This window comes from Cibotium barometz, chromosome 18, assembly GCF_041138505.1.
Source record: "Cibotium barometz isolate CiBa-2024 chromosome 18, ASM4113850v1, whole genome shotgun sequence".
NCBI classification, from domain to species: domain Eukaryota; kingdom Viridiplantae; phylum Streptophyta; class Polypodiopsida; order Cyatheales; family Cibotiaceae; genus Cibotium; species Cibotium barometz.
In genome coordinates this window covers 10,769,141-10,787,340 of record NC_141063.1, presented here as the reverse complement: position 1 = coordinate 10,787,340, position 18,200 = coordinate 10,769,141, and the positions used below count along the sequence as shown (strand labels likewise).

The following is an 18,200-nucleotide window of genomic DNA, read 5'->3' as shown; positions in this document are numbered from 1 at the left end:
ATGGTAATGAGAAAATTTAGAAAAACTATCGAAGTCAAAATTTCAGATAAATGATTAATTTATTTCTCATAGGAATTCTAGTTTTGAATTCAGTTAAGCAAAATACTCAATGAATGAAGTTCAGTAAAGTAGTAATTGAAATATTACCCTTCGAGAAAGATAGTTCAGGGAGAACCTTTCCAGACTCAAACCCTGAATTAGACTATGACCAAGATGTAACTCCTTTGTCAGTTTCAAGAAAAGACGATGTGACCAGTTCGGTAATCTACACTCAAATCACCCACCGAATCTGAAACTAAGTTGAGACCTTTGATTTTGATTTGAGGATCAAGAATTCAGAATTCGAGGAATTCTGCTTGGAAATTTAGACCTGTGATCTAGAAGTCTTGGGATACGAAATTAAGATATACTCATTGTATTCAAAAGAAAATCAAAACTAAAAACTTGCATAGAAATCCTGTTTTCTTAAAGGACTGTGTTACGCCAAAATGCTGGGGAGGGAGCATTTGGTATATGTGTTTTTCTAAGGGAAGTTCGGTTGCAACAGCTGGTAGGGAGTGTTCAAAGGACGGCTCACACAGCAAAAACCTGGCCAGGGTCTGGGTATGGTGTAAAATGGTGTGCTTCCGGTATGATGGGTGAGGGCCGACGAAGCGATCCCTAAGTGAAGTGCCAGGACACCTAAGGAGGATCCTGGAGGGTTCTAACCAGGTGATGCATGGGATCGCGGTGCTTAGGACACCCATGCGTATGCCGTGGAAGATATATATATGTATGATGATGAGAAAATTATTGTAATCTGTTTTACTGGATCTCGTTTACTGACCTACTGGTCTCAAGGGAGAGTCCAGAGTGATATTGTTTTGTGAGAAACAAGGATGGAATGGAAATTTTGAGTTATGACATCTGTAACCAATGTCAATGGGGATTGTTTTATAAATTAAAGTTTAAAGAGGAGTGTGTGCGTATCTGTATTCTAAAGCAAACGTTAAGAAAGGCATTCAATTATGGGTGGGTGAGTACTTGTCTGGTTCTACCAATTCTAGTGGTTGGGTGGTGGTGGCTAATCCATGGGCCGGATGGAGTTAGGTTAGAATAAGTAGAGTTTTAATAATAAAATTGATCAATAAAAATATGCTTAGAACTCAAATAGTTAAATAATAACCTGAAGACTTCTCAAATGAATAGATCAACGGCTGTGCCTGATTCAATTAGGAAAAAAATGTTGATTCCTTCAAGTTAAGTCTATAATAGTTTCCCTTCCATTTGGTTTATTCAGATGAAGGTAAGTTCAATATCTTAACCTCGTTAGAAAAATTCGTTAAGAAATTCAAAATGGTGGAATCGTCCCCATTTTTCGGGCATGGAAAATTTTCCCGGTTTTGGTTTTCGGAATGACCACCAGCTTAGTCTCGTGCCCAGACATTCGAGGGCAAGGCCGCGAGTGGGAAACCTTGCCCCGTGCAAGAGGGAGCTACTTCCGTTGTGCCAGCAATTGGGAATCTGGCGAGCGGAGGGGACAGTGGGATCCCACAAATGAGATGTGATGTGATGTAAATGGATGTGGATGTGGATGTGATGAGATGTGGATGGGATGTGATGTGATGTAAATGGACGTGGATGTGAATGTGATGAGATGTGGATAAGATGTGATGTGATGTAAATGGATGTGGATGTGGATGTGATGAGATGTGGATGGGATGTGATGTGATGTAAATGGATGTGGATGTGAATGTGATGAGATGTGATGTGATGTAAATGGATGTGGATGTGGATGTGATGAGATGTGATGTGATGTAAATGGATGTGGATGTGGATGTGATGAGATGTGGATGGGATGTGGTGATGTAAATGGATGTGGATGTGAATGTAATGAGATGTGATGTGATGTAAATGGATGTGGACGTGATGTGATGTAAATGGATGTGGATGTGAATGTGAACGAGATGTGATAAGATGAGGATGGATGTGACGAGATGTGAATGAATGTGGGATGTGAATGGGTGTGATGAGATGTGAGTGGATGTGGTGAAATGTGAATGTGATGTAATGAGATGTGAATGGATGTGATGTGATGTGGATCTAGTTAGATATGAATGGATGAGATATGATGTGGATAGATGAGATGTGATGTGATTTGGACTTGGGTAGATGTGAATGGATATGAAGTGATGTAAATAAATGTGAACGTGATGTGATGATATGTGGATGTGATGTGGATCTAAATGAATGTAGATGGATGTGATGTGAGATGAATGGATGAGATGTGATGTAAATAAATGTGAACGCGATGTGATGATATGTGGATGTGATGTGGATCTAAATGAATGTAGATGGATGTGATATGAGATGAATGGATGAGATGTGATGTGGATATGTTGTGACGTAATGTGATGAGAGGATAGATGTGATGAGATATAATATGATGTGATTCGATGAGAATGGATGAAGGACAATGGGAATACATATGACTGGATGTGGAATAAGCAATGTGAATTGATGTAGAAGAATGTGGAATAACGAGAAATGATGTGGAACAATGTGGAAAGATGAGAGTTTGTTAGAAACTGTATTTATGAAACTTGTTTTTAAATGAGTGTTTTATGTCAAGAATGCTGGGGAAGCATTTTGACCATCTTGTGAATGAGATCGTTGGAGACCTAAGTGATAAAGTTGTAGCAGATAGCTGACGGAGAGTCAATGGAGGACATCTCGCATAGTAGCAAGGTCGGCCAAGGTCTTGACCAGTCTCGGTTCGATTTAAATGGTGAGCTTACGGTACGGTGGATGACGGACCAAGGAAGCGGCCTATGAGTGAAGCGCTAGGTGACCCTGCGAAGGAGCCTAGAGGGTGCTGACCATATGGTGCTCGCGCTCTGGGTCGCCGAAGATACCCACACGTGCATCGGGGAAGAAAATGGAATAAGGAGTTAGAGTTGTTTTCTGAACTCGGGTATGAATCTGAATGATTGACCTTGTTGGTCCTCAACGGATGAGTCCATGAGTCTTTTATATAGATTTTTTGGTTGATCTTGCTGATCTTGAACGGAGAGTCCATCTGGATTTTTCTTATGTGATTATATTTCTAGGTACTATGAGCTAGGAACTATTGAAAAGACCCCTGAGTGGATAGGTGGTGAGCGTTCTGTTACCAATGATGCCACACTGAAGGAATGATTGCATAAAGCATTATGCATGAGGCTTATGCATAAAGCACTATGCAAGCCACGCTATCCTAAACTAAACCGTACCCCGGCACTATGCATTAAGCATGCATGCATAGAGCCTAATGCATGCATAGATTAAGCTCTATGCATAGAGCTTAATGCATGCATAGATAGAGCTTAATGTATGCATAGAGCTTAATGCATGCATAGATAGAGCTTAATGCATGCATAGAGCTCCGCATAAAACTATGCATGAGGCCTTATGCATAAAGCATGCATAGAGCTCTGCATAAAACTATGCATGAGGCCTTATGCATAAAGCATGCATGAGGTTAATGCATGCATAGAGCTTAATGCATGCATAGATTAAGCATGCATGCATAGAGCTTAATGCATGCATAGATTAAGCTCTATGCATGAATTAAGCTCTATGCATAGAGCTTAATGCATGCATAGATAGAGCTTAATGTATGCATAGAGCTTAATGCATGCATAGATAGAGCTTAATGCATGCATAGAGGCCTTATGCATAAAGCATGCATGAGGTCTTATGCATAAAGCTATGCATGAGGCTTATTCATAAATCATGAATGAGCATTATGCATCAAGCATTATGCATAATGCTTATGCGCAAATCTACAAAACAAATCCCCAGCACCCAAGGGTGCAGTAATAATAAAGGAAAGATAGAAAAGCACTTACTTCTTTTTCGTGATGTTGAAAGAGAGGATTAGAGGACCTACAAAACCAACAAAAGGGTGAGGAAAGGATTAGTAATGCATACATACAAAAGCTTATGTAAGCTATGCTAAAGCTTATGCAAGCCTTATGCAAACTATGCCGCTATGCAAGCTATGCTAAATCTTATGCATAAAGCATGTATGAGGCCTTATGCATAAAGCTTTAAGCATAAAGCTATGCATGAGGCCTTATACATAAATCTATGTGATGAATGTAAATGGATGTGATGTAAATGAATGTGATGGATGTAATGTAAATGAATGTGATGGATGTGAATAGATGTGATGTGATGTGAATCGGGATGTGAATGAATGAGATGTGATGTCATGTGAATCGGGATGTGAGTGAATGAAATGTGATGTAAATTGGGATAGATGTGATATGTGATGTGAATGAATATGATGTGATGAGATGTGGATATGGGTAGATGCGAGTGATGAGATGTGGATATGGGTAGATGCGAGTGATGAGAACTGATACGGATAAATGAGAAAAGAAGTGATGAGATGGAAAAAGATGTGATGTGAATGGGAGTACATATGAAATAAATAAGGACTGATGTCTGAGTTGGGTTCTCTTCACAAGATTGGAGCACTTGACAAGGCTTGCTTTAGCATGTCATAAGATTATTGACACTCCTCGGTCCATACAAATACAGCCAATAGCTTGTACAAAGGATGAGCTATCTTTGCATAAAAAAGAATAAATTGATGGCAGTATGGCCCATGAATCTTCAAACTCCCTTGTAGTTTGTTGGTGGAGGTAGTTCCAAACTAAGTTTTACTTTGCTTTCATCAGTGGAAATCCCATTCTTGGACACTATATGCCCAAGAATCACTATGTGTTTTATCCAAAATTGGCACTTGTTTTGTAAGGGTTTAAGGATACATGATAAAGTCTGCATCATTCAAATACCTTACGTAAGCAAGATAAATGCTCCTTCCATGATGACTGAATGATCAAATCATCTAAGAAAGTTTCCAAGCACTTCCTTTAAAAATCTTTAAATATAGTGTTCATGAGTCTCTGAAATGTGGCTGGTGCATTGGTTAGGCTGAATGGTATAATGCGGTAGGCATACACATTATCTTTAGTGACAAAAACAATTTTAGCTTGATCCTCAGGTGAAATAGAGATCTAATTGTAGTCTGAGTAACCATTTGAAAATTTTTAGGCCTCCGCAACACGTTCAAGTACTTGTTCTAAATATAGTAAGGGGTAGTGATCTCTGCACATGGTAGCATTCACTTTCTTGAGATCAACACACACTTGGAGTTTTTCATTTTTCTTGGGCATAATACAATGGGTGAAACCCAGCCCGAGCTGTTAAATCTCATAGATGAATCCACACTCAATGAGTTTGTCGATCTCTTCTTTAATAATTTTGGTATATTTAGGATTCATTGGATAAGATCCTTGTTGGATTGGTCTAAAAACAAATTCGGTTTTGATAGGCAAAAGATGCAATATTATATTTTGAAATCCCTTACTTTTTCGTTTTCACGTCAAATGGCTGCATACACACACACACACACACATAGATATCCTTAAGTATATACTACAAATATATATATATATATATATATATATATATCTGTGTGTGTATATATATATATATATATGTATATATATATGTGTGTGTGTGTGTGTGTCTGTGTGCATGTCAATATGTTTTTATGTGTAGATATATTTTTCTATGTGTGTGTCTGTATATTGGTATATCTATGTAATTGTAATTTTTTATATATGCATAGATACGCCTCTACGAGATTTTGCATATGCACGTAAACTATATTCAAGTTTGCTCTTGATAGTCAAAAGATGCGATATTCTGATTTCAAAGATCTTATTTTTGTATCTTCGCGTCAAATGGCCACTTGTATTTTCTCTCTCTCTCTCTCTCTCTCTCTCTCTCTCTCTCTCTCTCTCTCTCTCTCTCTCTCTCTCTCTCTCTCTCTCTCTCTCTCTCTCTCTCTCTCACACACACACACACACACACACACACACACAAGCACACACACATGCACACACGCACACACGTAGATTGACACATAGCTATTTTGCAATCTGTTTTTATAAATTAATCATATATTTGTTTCTTATAATGCAAGGTCGAGGGGATTAAAGTCTTCAAAAATGGATGCAGAGTATAGCTTTAGAGGATGGAAAGATGTACTGGATAAGTAACCAAGGGAATCAAAGATTTCAAAGAAGAGGTTGATCGATTTTTCATCAGGTTCAGTTGTTTCTTCAAGCGACGCTCCTCTCATAGTGCAAAGTGAAGTACCTGAATCTGCTCAACCAATTGCAGCAATATCTTTCGTACTTGATTACGGGCATGTCAACAGTTCTGCAGGTCTTGTACTTTATAGTGAGTCTACATAATTAAGCAGGTCTTCCAGTGTTGTTTCAAAGATTTGTGCCTTTAAATTAGAGGATCCCAATTCCAAGGAACAAATTAAGGCCAGTAGAGATTATGTGACAGTAGTGCCGACAGCTTAGATTTTGTGGTAGAAGCTAATAAGGATATGCCAAACTTGTCCTTGATTCCTATCGTGGCAAGGAAGTCAATAAAAAGGGATGTTGATTTCTCTATAGGAACTTGTAAGGAATAGGTTGTAAAACAGGGATTGTGAAAGATCAGTCACTATCATTTGATGAAAATTTGTTTGATTTTGTCTACGCTTCTAAGGCTAGTGAGCAGTATCATATATTGGCTGATATTTTCAATAGGCCACTTGACATTTCGTTAATTTTGGAGCAGCATGTAGATTTTCTATCAAAGGAGAGGTCTGATTTTGATGCTTCTCTCAGGAATGGGAGAGTCCCTATTTGTGGGAGAGCTTATGTACATTTAATGGATTGCTCTCCAAGTTTCAAGTACCTAAATCTTCTCCAAAAAAGGTATCTGCAATTTCCTTCTGACCACAAAGCAACATGCTCCATACACCCCAGGCACTGTATGATGCTGCTAGAGGAATCGATCAGATTCCTATGTTTCCTTCATTGTCTATACACTATTCTCCCTTTATTAGGGGAAGAGGTGTTCTATGAGGAGACTGTTGATGAGACCAGCTGGCCTTGACGAAGACATAGAAGTTGTTAATGAGGTCCACCTTGAACGGGAGAAGAAGAAGCAAAGACCCTAGACCTGGTTCTTCTCAGGAATCAAGGTTTGAAGATGCCAGATGATCTATAGGAGTTCAATGTTGAAGATAGCCAGCTGATCCTTCCTGTACTCCTGGAGTTTGAAATTGGTGGGAAGGTGTATCTCCTTTTGAGTGACATACAGAATACATTTAGAATAAGTGAAAACTATGCTCTATCTAGCATAGCCACTTTTTATGATGGAGAGGAGGGATTTGTTTCGAAGGACTCTAGTGACGAAGAGGCCCTCGAGTTGAATTTTGATGGCAAAGAATGTCTAAGGAAGTATTTCAATAAGGCAAGGCTACTAGGGATGATGGTTTAGTCCCAGACGATCAGTCTTTCAAAAAGCTTCAAGAGGATCATGGTTTTGATAAACTGGAGGACTCTACACGAGGCTAGGTAGATAAGAAGATGCCAACAAAAGAGAGCTCAATTGATCTCTAGAACAACACTGTGTTTGTTAGCAGATAAAAGCACTCAGGTACTGGAATCTCTCTCTCTCTCTCTCTCATATCTTTGTGGTATTCAAATTTCTTGCAGACCTTTATGGTTTTACATAGGCACAATCGGAGCTACCGTGGTATAGATGCTGCATTATCTTACTACCTAAAGAGATTATCAACTGCTCTGCAAAGATTTTGATCTACCATAATTCTATGAGCCAACACGGTGTCTTAGCAAATTTCTTATTCAAGACATTCTCTCGCTTGCTTGGTGGTACAATAATACCCAAAACATATGATAAGATAATTCTTATAGAGAAAGTAAGTGCAGTAGATATTTTTGGATACTACCGTGGCTTAGGAGCTTCTAGGAGAGCTTACTTTCTTACATACACTGCTAATGCTTTATCCTTAGGTATAGAGAATCCTGAGGAGTTAAATGAGTATGGAAAACATTTTCTACTTAGATTCAAGCAACCAGCACATCATGCTAGCAATAAATTACTCAGGGATAGAGAATCCTCAGATTGTATTAAAAAATATCTTGTATCATTACATTCTATTAATCCAATGGTGATTTACATAAATCTTTTTTTCTCTCCATTTGTTTTGTGCATGGATAGCACTTGAGTTTTTAAAATCTTCAAATCTTTTCTGTGTTCTGTTTTCTATATCTCTAAGTGTGAAGCATCTTAGACAACTTTAAGGTTTCTTTCCTGTGTAGCTATTTTGTAGTAGAACCATTGAAATACTTCATACATGCTGTTTGCTTTTCTCCTTCCTCCACCATGTTGTGTATGCCTAAAATAAGCATTTTGGGCCATATAGTGTGACTTTTCCATCCCTTGAGTGTTCCAAGTACTAGGGTTTCCATATTTTTGGATAAAAAATGGCATATGGTTGTAGAGAATATGCTGCATAATATCAACAAAGAGAGAATCAAATGTGCATCAATCAATTGTGCATGTCAACTAAAAGAACATAATCATGAACCTTACCATGTAGTGTGCTATGTTGGAATCTATCCAAGCTATCTTCATGACTATTTTGAAAGTTTATAGGTTGTCTTAAAAGCTCTTTTTATCTTGTTGTGTCCAGTTAACTTTGTCACACATTCTGAAAAGAACATCAATTGATCGCCAAACCTTTTCCTTTGCATGCCTTGATTCACTCTCTTGATCTTTCACTGCATTATGGAGACTTTTCCATTGTTCATACTTGATTCTTCTAATGTAGTTTGATTTATATACTTTTCTTGTCTTGGTGATTTTGTGTTTCTGGCTGTGGAGGGGTTCTGATAGAAATCTTCTTGCTTTAACACCTCCAATTGATGGTTTCATTGGTACATCCTTCTCATTGGTTGACTTCTTAATGTCTTTTAGAATACGAACATTCCCTCCATATAGTCCAATCTCAGACAACACCTTTTGCAAATGAGCAAAGGGCTTCTTTTCTCTCTGGTGCCTTCTTTATCTTCCAAGAAAATCCAATGTAGAGAAACACGAATTTCTCAATGATACGGCACAACGCATGAAGGGTACAAATATGTACATGGATGAGAGGAATCTCAAATATGGGGCAAAAGTTCTCATTAATCAAATTTCGGTTTGGTGGTCTTCTCCACCACTTAGAGTCTAGATCTTTTGCGGAATCCACGCAATAAAGACAGGGCGACCTTGCGTTAGCTCCCTTGCTGCAATTGAATAAGCACTTGAGTGTCTTCAGGTCACCTGCAAGATGCCATTGAACTTGGAAGTCTCCCTTGTTTTGTCAAAGCTAATGATTCTATTTCGCTTCATCTGTTTGCTAATCAATTTAGGAATGGGTGTATGATGAAACACCCAAAACAATGTTTCGTGATTTTGTCTTGACCTGTACAGATAAATAGATAATGTCAACTTTCTTCCGAAACAAGAGAAAAACAAGTCTCTAGATAAATGCAATATGATTTACCTCAAATGATCCTAGCCACCATATATTTATTTCAGATTGCACACTGAAATATTGCGGATTACCATCCTTCATGCATTTATTGAGTACTCTATTCATTAGTGTTATTGTCACTCTTTCTACCTTTTTCATTTTGATAATCTCACATTCATCAAGCTTGATGACAAATTGAAGCACACCCCCTATCTCCTCGTAAGTGATCACCTGGGAGAAAGAAGTCAAATTGTTGCAGGATTACCCCCACTTTGCAAGATGAGGACATCTCGCGTTTTTCAAGTGGGAGAGAATGTAAGATTCCTCCCTAGCCTCTCAAGATGTCGAGCATCTTCCCCTGTAATCAAATCCCTCTTCAAAAATATAAAAGATCTTGGAGAGAGGTTATTCAAATTTTGAATATTTTTTGATGGAAAAATATCTCTTGTTATTGAAATAAGTTCCCTTGAAACAGAAGCTCAAAAAGATTTTCAGAAGGTGCATTAGAAATCAAGTATAATCTGTTCAAGAGGCCTTACCCTAGGAGTCCAGATTTTTGATGAAAAATTTCATCATTGGGAATGCATAGCCTGCGATACATAATTCCATCATCCAGGCTGTACCCTTGAACTCGGTTCAATTCCTGTGGATTATAAAAGAATGATTTTCAATAGAATTAAATTCTATGTATAGAAAGACACATATTGATTATTTTTTTATTTATAAAAGCGTTATTTTCATCAAAATGGAATTTATGCAAAACTAGATGCATAAAAGAATATTTTTTAAATTATAAAAGTGTTATTTTCATTAAAATGGATTTTATGCATAAATAGATGCATAAAAGAATATTTTTCTATTATAAAAGTATTATTTTTATCAAAATAGATTTTATGCATAAATAGATGCACATTGTAAGATCTAGGTAGCTCAACAATAACAGCTATCTTTTCCGCATCCGTGGATATACCATTTCTAGACACAATGTAAAAGAATATGTTTTTTAATTATTGTTGCCATATATATAGGCAGTGATGTGTGTGAACACACTTAGGACTGCTGGGGCACTTTTTCCCTCCTTAGGAGGTTTTTTCCCCCGGCTTATATATACGCCCATCATTCTAGGGCTAACTCATCTTTTGTAAATTGACACAATCTAATACACTGTGTGTTGTGTGCATTCTTGCTTCTTCTTCTCCAAGCTTTGTGTGCTTTTTTGCAACCCTAATTCCAATAATTAGTATCAGAGCACAGGCATCGGCTCCCAGGGCTACGCCGCTAGCACCCTCCGACTCATGTTCTCTAATTTGAGGTGAGCTTTCACGAGCGCTTATTGTTGCAGGTCCCTATACTGCAGATTAGCTTGTAGGACCATTCATTCTCAGAAATTGCATCTGAGGTCGTTTCGGGCTCCGTTTTTGCATTACAAGCTCTGTTTTTGTGCAAAAATTTTGACAGTGCAGTTTTCTAAAAAACAGGCATACGTATTCTATTATGGAACATGCTACATAGCACAAGTTGTTTTCTGTTCAGTCTTTGCTTCATTACAGGTAGCTTTTGCATCAGTTTCAGTCAGTGGCCATGGCTAATAACAGTAATGATGTATTTCACATGTTGTCTGCTCTGCTGATGACCACTTGGATGGAGACAGCAACTACTCACTTTGGACATACATGATGCATCATGTTTTGGTTGCAAAAGGAGTGTGGAACATTGTGCAGGGTATGGATGTACGTCTAGGTTCTGTGGATATAGGATCTGTTGAGGATGTTGTAGGTTCTAGCAGCTCTACTATTGCTACTGTTTTACCCACTACTGAACAAGCTCGTTGGGATATTAAAGATGTGTAGGCTCATGCCTTGATTGCACTTTCTATCAAATGTAACATCACTCCATATATTTGTTCAGCTAAAACAGCAAAACAGGCTTGGGATATTCTAGCTGGTTTGTATGTAGGTTGTAACAAGGCAAAAATCTCTTACCTGCTTAAAGAGCTAGAATCGAAGATTATGCAGGAAGATGATGACATGAATGTTTTTCTTGCTGAGATTAAAGATCTCAAGGAACAGTTGATTTCTGTAGGTGAGATTATTCATGATCATTCTCTTGTGCAGACTGATATTGATGCTTTACATGTGTCATATTAGACTTTTGCTTCCACGTGGAGACTTGTTTACTGATGAGGACAGACCTGATGCTGTCAAGTATGATACTTTAGTCAACAAGCTCTTGCAAGAAGCGCAGTCCAGGCAAAATAAGGCTAGGCAGCATGCAGTTGATCAGGCATTTGTTGCAGCCCAGCAGAGCAGTGAAGAAGTGGTAAGGTAGCCTCTTCCACTGTTTCTTCTCCTATTAGTAGGTCTACAACTTCTTCTCCTTCCACAGGTAGCAACAATAGGCCGTCTGAGAAGGCTCTTGATAAAGGCAAGAAAAAGATCTTTGTAAGGCAACTGATCATGTCATTAAGAATTGCCCTAAGCTAAAGGGTAAAGAGGCAAAGAAGAAAGAGTCAAATGCAGCCACAATAGCGGATCCTCCTACAAATTCAGATTTTGCAAATGTTGTGTAGCATACAGAATGGGCATTTAGCGTGTATTGCCAGTATGACCCATCTGTACATGATGCATGTTTGGCAGTTTCTGTTGACTCTGATGTATGGTATTTTGAGAGTGGTGCTACAAAGCACATTACCTCGCATCGTGATATGTTCACTTGTCTTGAGGCTGTCTCTAATGGGAATACAGTCACATGTACCAATAATGCTTCTTACCCAGTGAAGGGCCTTGGTAAAATTATGCTTACTACTCCTAATGGCAGTGATTTCATACTTTCAGATGCTTTGTATGTGCCAAGGATAAAGAAGAATCTATTATCTGTCTCTGCGCTTGCTAGACTTGGACTTGTAGTCAAATTTGTGGGTGACAGATGTACTGTTCATGATTTGACTTCTAGTGATATGATTATTACATCTGGCACCTTGTTTTGTGGGCTGTATAGGCTCAATTCTTATGAGACAAGTGTGTGGAAGATTCAGCAAATGTAGTTTCTGAAAAAGGCAGTTTTAGATACAAAACTATGGCATGCTCGTTTTGGTCATCTGAAATTTGTTAGTTTGCTGCGTTTGCAGAAATTTGATATGGTTGCTTCATTGCCCCCTCTTGAGGCACCATTAAAACATGTTTGTGAAGGCTGTATTTTGGGCAAAATCCAGCATTCTGCATTTCCAAAGGATGGTTCTGTGCGGGCCACTCGCAAATTGCACCTTGTACATAGTGATGTATGTGGGCCTATGCAAACTTTGTCATTTGGCAAACACTTGTACTTCGTGACTTTCATCGATGAGTGATTACTCAAGGCATGCATGGGTATATCCATTGAAGGCAAAGTCCGAAGTGTTTCTGTGCTTGAAACAGTTTTTGCTTAGGTTGAAAATGTATCCAATTATACTGTGGGCACCTTTCGTTCTAATCGAGGGGGAGGGGAGAGTACATGTCTAAAGAGTTTGATGCATTTTTGGCTAGTCGTGGGATAAAACACCAATGTATAGTGCTGTATACCCCTCAGCAAAATGGTGTTGCTGAGAGAAAAAGCAGGTCACTTATGGAGATGGCACGATGTATGGTCAAGAGCCAAGCTTTGCCACATGTGTTTTGGCTTGAGGCTGTCATATGTGTTGCATATGTACTCAACAGGTGTCCCACTAAGGCCTTGCAGTCTGTTACTCCATACAAAGCTTGGCATCGTAGGAAGCCTTCTATTGGTCACTTGCATGTCTTTGGTTGCTTGGCCTATGCTTTAGTGCCTGTGCAACAACGTAGAAAATTGGATGATAAGACTGTCAAATGCATTTTTGTTGGTTATAGTGCTGAGAGCAAGGGTTATAGATTGTATCATCTGCAATCAAAGCGTATCTTGATTAGTTGAGATTAATAGGATTACGCTTAGAATTCTAATAGAGTTAAATAATAACATGAAGACTTCTCAAATGAATAGATCAACGGCTGTGCCTAATTCAATTAGGAAAAAATCGTTGATTCCTTCAAGTTAAGTCTGTTATAGTTTCCCTTCTATCCGGTTTATTCAAATGAAGGTTAGTTCAGTCTTGACCTCGTTAGAAAAATTCGTTAAGAAATTCAAAATGGTGGAATCGTCCCCGCTTTTTGGGCATGGCAAATTTTCCTGGTTTCGATTTTCGGAATGACCATCAGCTTAGTCTCGTGCCTAGACATTCGAGGTTGCAAGGCCCCGAGTGGGAAACCCTGCCCCACGCTTGAGGAAACTGCTTCCACTACTACCATCCGGGAATCCGTGCGTAGAGGGGGCAATGGGATCTCACAGCAATTGGTATCAGAGCGCTATTGTAAATTTACGTAACCGAAGTAGAAATTGCTTAAAAAAATTTAAGTAAATCTAGGAAAATAATGTTTTCGCTTGTTAATATTATGTTGAAGGAACTTTAAAAATTGAAAACTCATAAATTGAATTGGAATTTATAGATGGATACCCCGAATCTTTCTGACATTCTTGAACTCTCCCAAAGTTAGGATATGATAGCCTTTGCATTCAAGCACCTCATTAACTCTGCTACGACCCGAGTAAGTAGAGTGAGACTCACACGTCATTTTGAGAGTCTTTACTTTCCTGATCCTCTTGAGCGACATCGGTATATGTGGCTCTATGGAGGACGATGTATTAATGTCAGTACCAGTCAGTGTCAGAGGCTTAGGTAGAATATTTCCTTAGCCATGATTCCGATTAGGCTAGGGCTTGTTCAGCATGTGCAACTCTTTGATCATTTACCCATGAACTTCAGAACTTCATGCCGAGTTTTTAGGCTTCTTAGCCACTTTATCCCTAGAGATAGAATTACAGCACCTCTTTTTGTAATGAATCGTGTATACCATGGTATGTCTCCTTCACAATTTTGCTTCTTTATGCGAATATGATTGAGGCACTAATTTTTGGGAGCCGTGATGCTCTATGTATTTATCGAAAACTTTTGATAATAAATGATGTTTTGCAAAAAAATTCCAAATTGTTTTCATGATTGTGAATGTGGTTAATCTTGTTTCATGAAGTATGATGAAATAATTATCTGTTTAAAGAATAAATCACAAAAATTAAATAATCATAAATCTATTGTCAAAGTTAAATTGATAAAAATCTCGTTTTGCCAAAATCATGAGGCGCACGGCTCGTGCAAGGCAACCGGATCCTCTAACCGATGAACGAAGAGTTAGATCCGGATGTTCCAAAAACCGTGCACAGATCCCAACTTGGTCCCTTCAAGGGTGAAGGGGAACAGTTAGGTGAAGTGGAAAAGTGGATTGAGGCAATGGAGGAATACTTTGATGTAACTGGCTACAATGAGAGAAGCAAGATAACTCTCGCCAGGTTAAAGATTATGGAAACGGCCAGGGTCGCTTGGAGGAATCACTGCGAGACTAACTGTCTCGATAGGAATACCCAGACGTGGACCGATCTTAAAGCTTACCTCAAAAAGAGGTTCTATCCTCCGGGCTTCCTTGAAACTAAAATAAATGAATTCTTGGAATTAAAGTAGGATAACCGAACAATTGAAGAGTACAATTAAGCTTTTGCCCTTCTCCTCAAATATTCCCCTCAGTTTGATGAAGAGCAGCTGATGGCCAGGTTCATTCGAGGAATGAACGAGCCATTGGACACCTTAGTAAAGAATGCCAAACCTGTCTCAATGGCCAAAGCAGTAAGAATGGCAAAGGACTTTGCCAAAGCCTTTGTTGTTAATGTCTCGTCAAAGCCTGCACCCTCTAACTTTAAAAGACTCCAAACCCCAAGAAGTACTTCAAACTTTCCTCCCCCAAAGAGGTAGCAAGGCCCAATTCAAAATTAGGATGCGGGAAGATTCAGAAGTGAAGGAAGACCCTTCCCCCAAAACACTTTCTCAGGAGCCCCACCTATTTCAAGGATTTAGAGGGATGAGCTCAGAAGTGAGAATCGGTGTTTTGGATGCTAGTGTTTTGGTCACCAGCTGAAAGAGTGCTCAACTCTCCTGCCATGTCAAGGGGACGGAAGTTAAGGACCAAGAGTGCAAAGACCAACCCCTTCTTATCAATCAAATCGGGGTCCATCTCGCCCAAATCGGAGCAATCCCAAGAGAACAGCTCAACGGTCTGCCTCTGTTGTCCAGAGTAGCCTCCGAATTCCATCCCAGAATTGGGGCAACCCAAAGAGAAAGAGTTCAACCTCAGACCAGAGCAGTTAGAGCAATCACAATTGAAAAAGTAATGGAAGAGAAAAGAGGACAGATTTATGCTGCAATTGAAAACCAAGGGCCAAACCGTCAATTCTCCGTCATTCATACTCTAGCTGAGTATGAGGGTAATCCTTTTAAGCTTTTGATTGATTCAGGCAATATTCATTCTTTCATCTCCCTTGGATTCTTGCGTAAGCTAGTCTTAGATCAGAAATCAGGGAAACCTATGGAAAGTGGGAAGATTCTTTTCACTCACCTTGAGACAGGTCGTATTTAGTTCAATCTAGATGGGACTTTAACTGACTATCAGTTTAGAGTTATACCTTTGGGAGTTTTCGATTAAAGGGCCCAAGAAGACCCCATTCACTTCCTAATGAATACTCGGTATGGGCATTATGAATTCATTGTCATGCCGTTTGGATTGACAAATGCCCCAGCTACATTCAATTGCTTAATGCAAGACATTATGAATTCATTATCATGCCGTTTGGATTGACAAATGCCCCAGCTACATTCAATTGCTTAATGCAGGAAATTCTCAGTGGATGATTTCGTTCTTGTTTTCTTTGATGATATTCTAATCTACTCAAAGAATGTAGTTGACCATGAAGCTCATGTCAGAAAAGTTCTTGAGATTCTAAGGATGCACCAACTCTTTGCAAAAAAGAGCAAATGCACTTTCTCTGCCGACCATGTTGAATACTTGGGCTTTCTGGTATCCAAAGTTGGAATTTCTCCAGACTCTACAAAAGTCCAAGTAGTCATAGATTGGCCTGAACCAAAGACAGTGAAAGAAGTCAGAGGATTCTTGGGATTGATTGGTTTTCGTATAGAATTTTTATACCAAAGTATGCTCTCATAGCTTCCCCCCTAACTAATCTTCTCAAGAAGAATATCCCGTTTCAATGGTCTGCCAGGTGCCAGAGTGCTTTTGATAAGCTGAAGACTGCCTTGGTAACCAATCCCATTTTGAAGCTGCCAGATGTCTCTCTACCCTTTGAGGTAGTAAAATTGATGCCAGTGGTTTTGCCCTGGGAGGTGCACTCATGCACGAAGGTCATGGAGTGGCCTATGAATCCCGAAAACTCAGAACGCATGAGAGGAATTATGCTGCCCATGACCTGGACCTACTTTCAGTAGTATATGCCCTAAAGTTGTGGAGACATTACCTACTCGGTCAAAGATTCACTTTGATGACAGATCATCAGAGCTTAAAGTGGATCTTCACTCCAAAGGATCTCAACATGCGCTAAAGAAGGTGGATGCAGACCTTGCAAGAATTTGATTTTGAAATCAAGTACCACCCAGGCGAAGAAAATGTGGTAGCAGATGCCTCTTGCAGAAAAGCCTTTTTGCGTGTAATCACTGTAGTGTCAAATCCTTTGATTATTGAAGCAAGAAAAGCCTCCTTGCTTGCAATTACTGTAGTGTCAAATCCTTTGATTATTGAAGCAAGAGAGAAGATCATGCATGATAGATTCTTTGGCCCTATTGCTACCCTACTTATGCAAGAAAGTAAAACAAAAAAAAACATTAATATGCATCTTTCTATGCATAGAATTTAATTCTATTAAAAATCACTCTTTTATAATGAAAAATAATCAATATGCATCTTTCTATGTATAGAATTTAATTCTATTAAAAATAATTCTTTTATAATAAAAGCATCTTTCTATGCATAGAATTTAATTCTATTAAAAATCACTCTTTTATAATAAAAAATAATCAATATGCATCTTTCTATGCATAGAATTTAATTCTATTAAAAATCACTCTTTTATAATTAAAAAAATAATCAATATGCATCTTTCTATGCATAGAATTTAGTTCTATTAAAAATCATTCTTTTATAATAAAAATAATAATCAATATGCATCTTTCTATGCATGAATGAAAATGACACTTTTAGAATACACAAACGATGGGGATTACTCTTTTTGATTAATAAAAGATGAAATTTATTTTCTAAATTTTTAGAAAATTTCACCACCATAACCTCCTTTGTATGGCTGACCATTTTTCAATTTTTCTAATCTTAATCCACTTAGGAATTATCCCCAATTAAAGCATTCTAAACTAATCAATTTTCACTTTTAAGAGAGAAACAATATGAAAAGTTTAATTCCAACAATTAGATCACTTAACTAGAATAAAGAAGGGCTGATTTTAAGAATGAGAGAGGGGGGGGAAGCCTTTCCAAGAAGGCATAGCATCTGTTTATCCTTTTAAGATAATAAACAATTTAGAAAACCATTAAAAGAATAAAGAAAAATATTAGATTTCTAACTTACATGAATTCTAGGAGCTTTCCTTTGGCTTGATGGTTTGAGGGTTCTACTCTTGTTTGCAACAAGAGTGGCCACCAATTCTTTAGAAGAGGGAATGGTCAAAAACTAGTGAATTATTAAGAAATTCACAATTCTTAGCTCTTGGGAGGAGTAGAGTAATAGTGCATAAAACACTATTAAGCTTCAACAAAGGGGAAGGCTTGTATTTGTAGGAAAACGTGAGCTCCTAACCAAGCAAACTGATTCTAGAATT

General features: G+C 38.3%; 1 pseudogene; it reads right to left on the bottom strand.

Annotated features, from left to right (window-relative positions):
- Positions 1-8,193: 8,193 nt before the first annotated feature.
- Positions 8,194-15,612, bottom strand: LOC147628930 (uncharacterized; annotated as a pseudogene).
- Between the last annotated feature and the right edge of the window lie 2,588 nt (positions 15,613-18,200).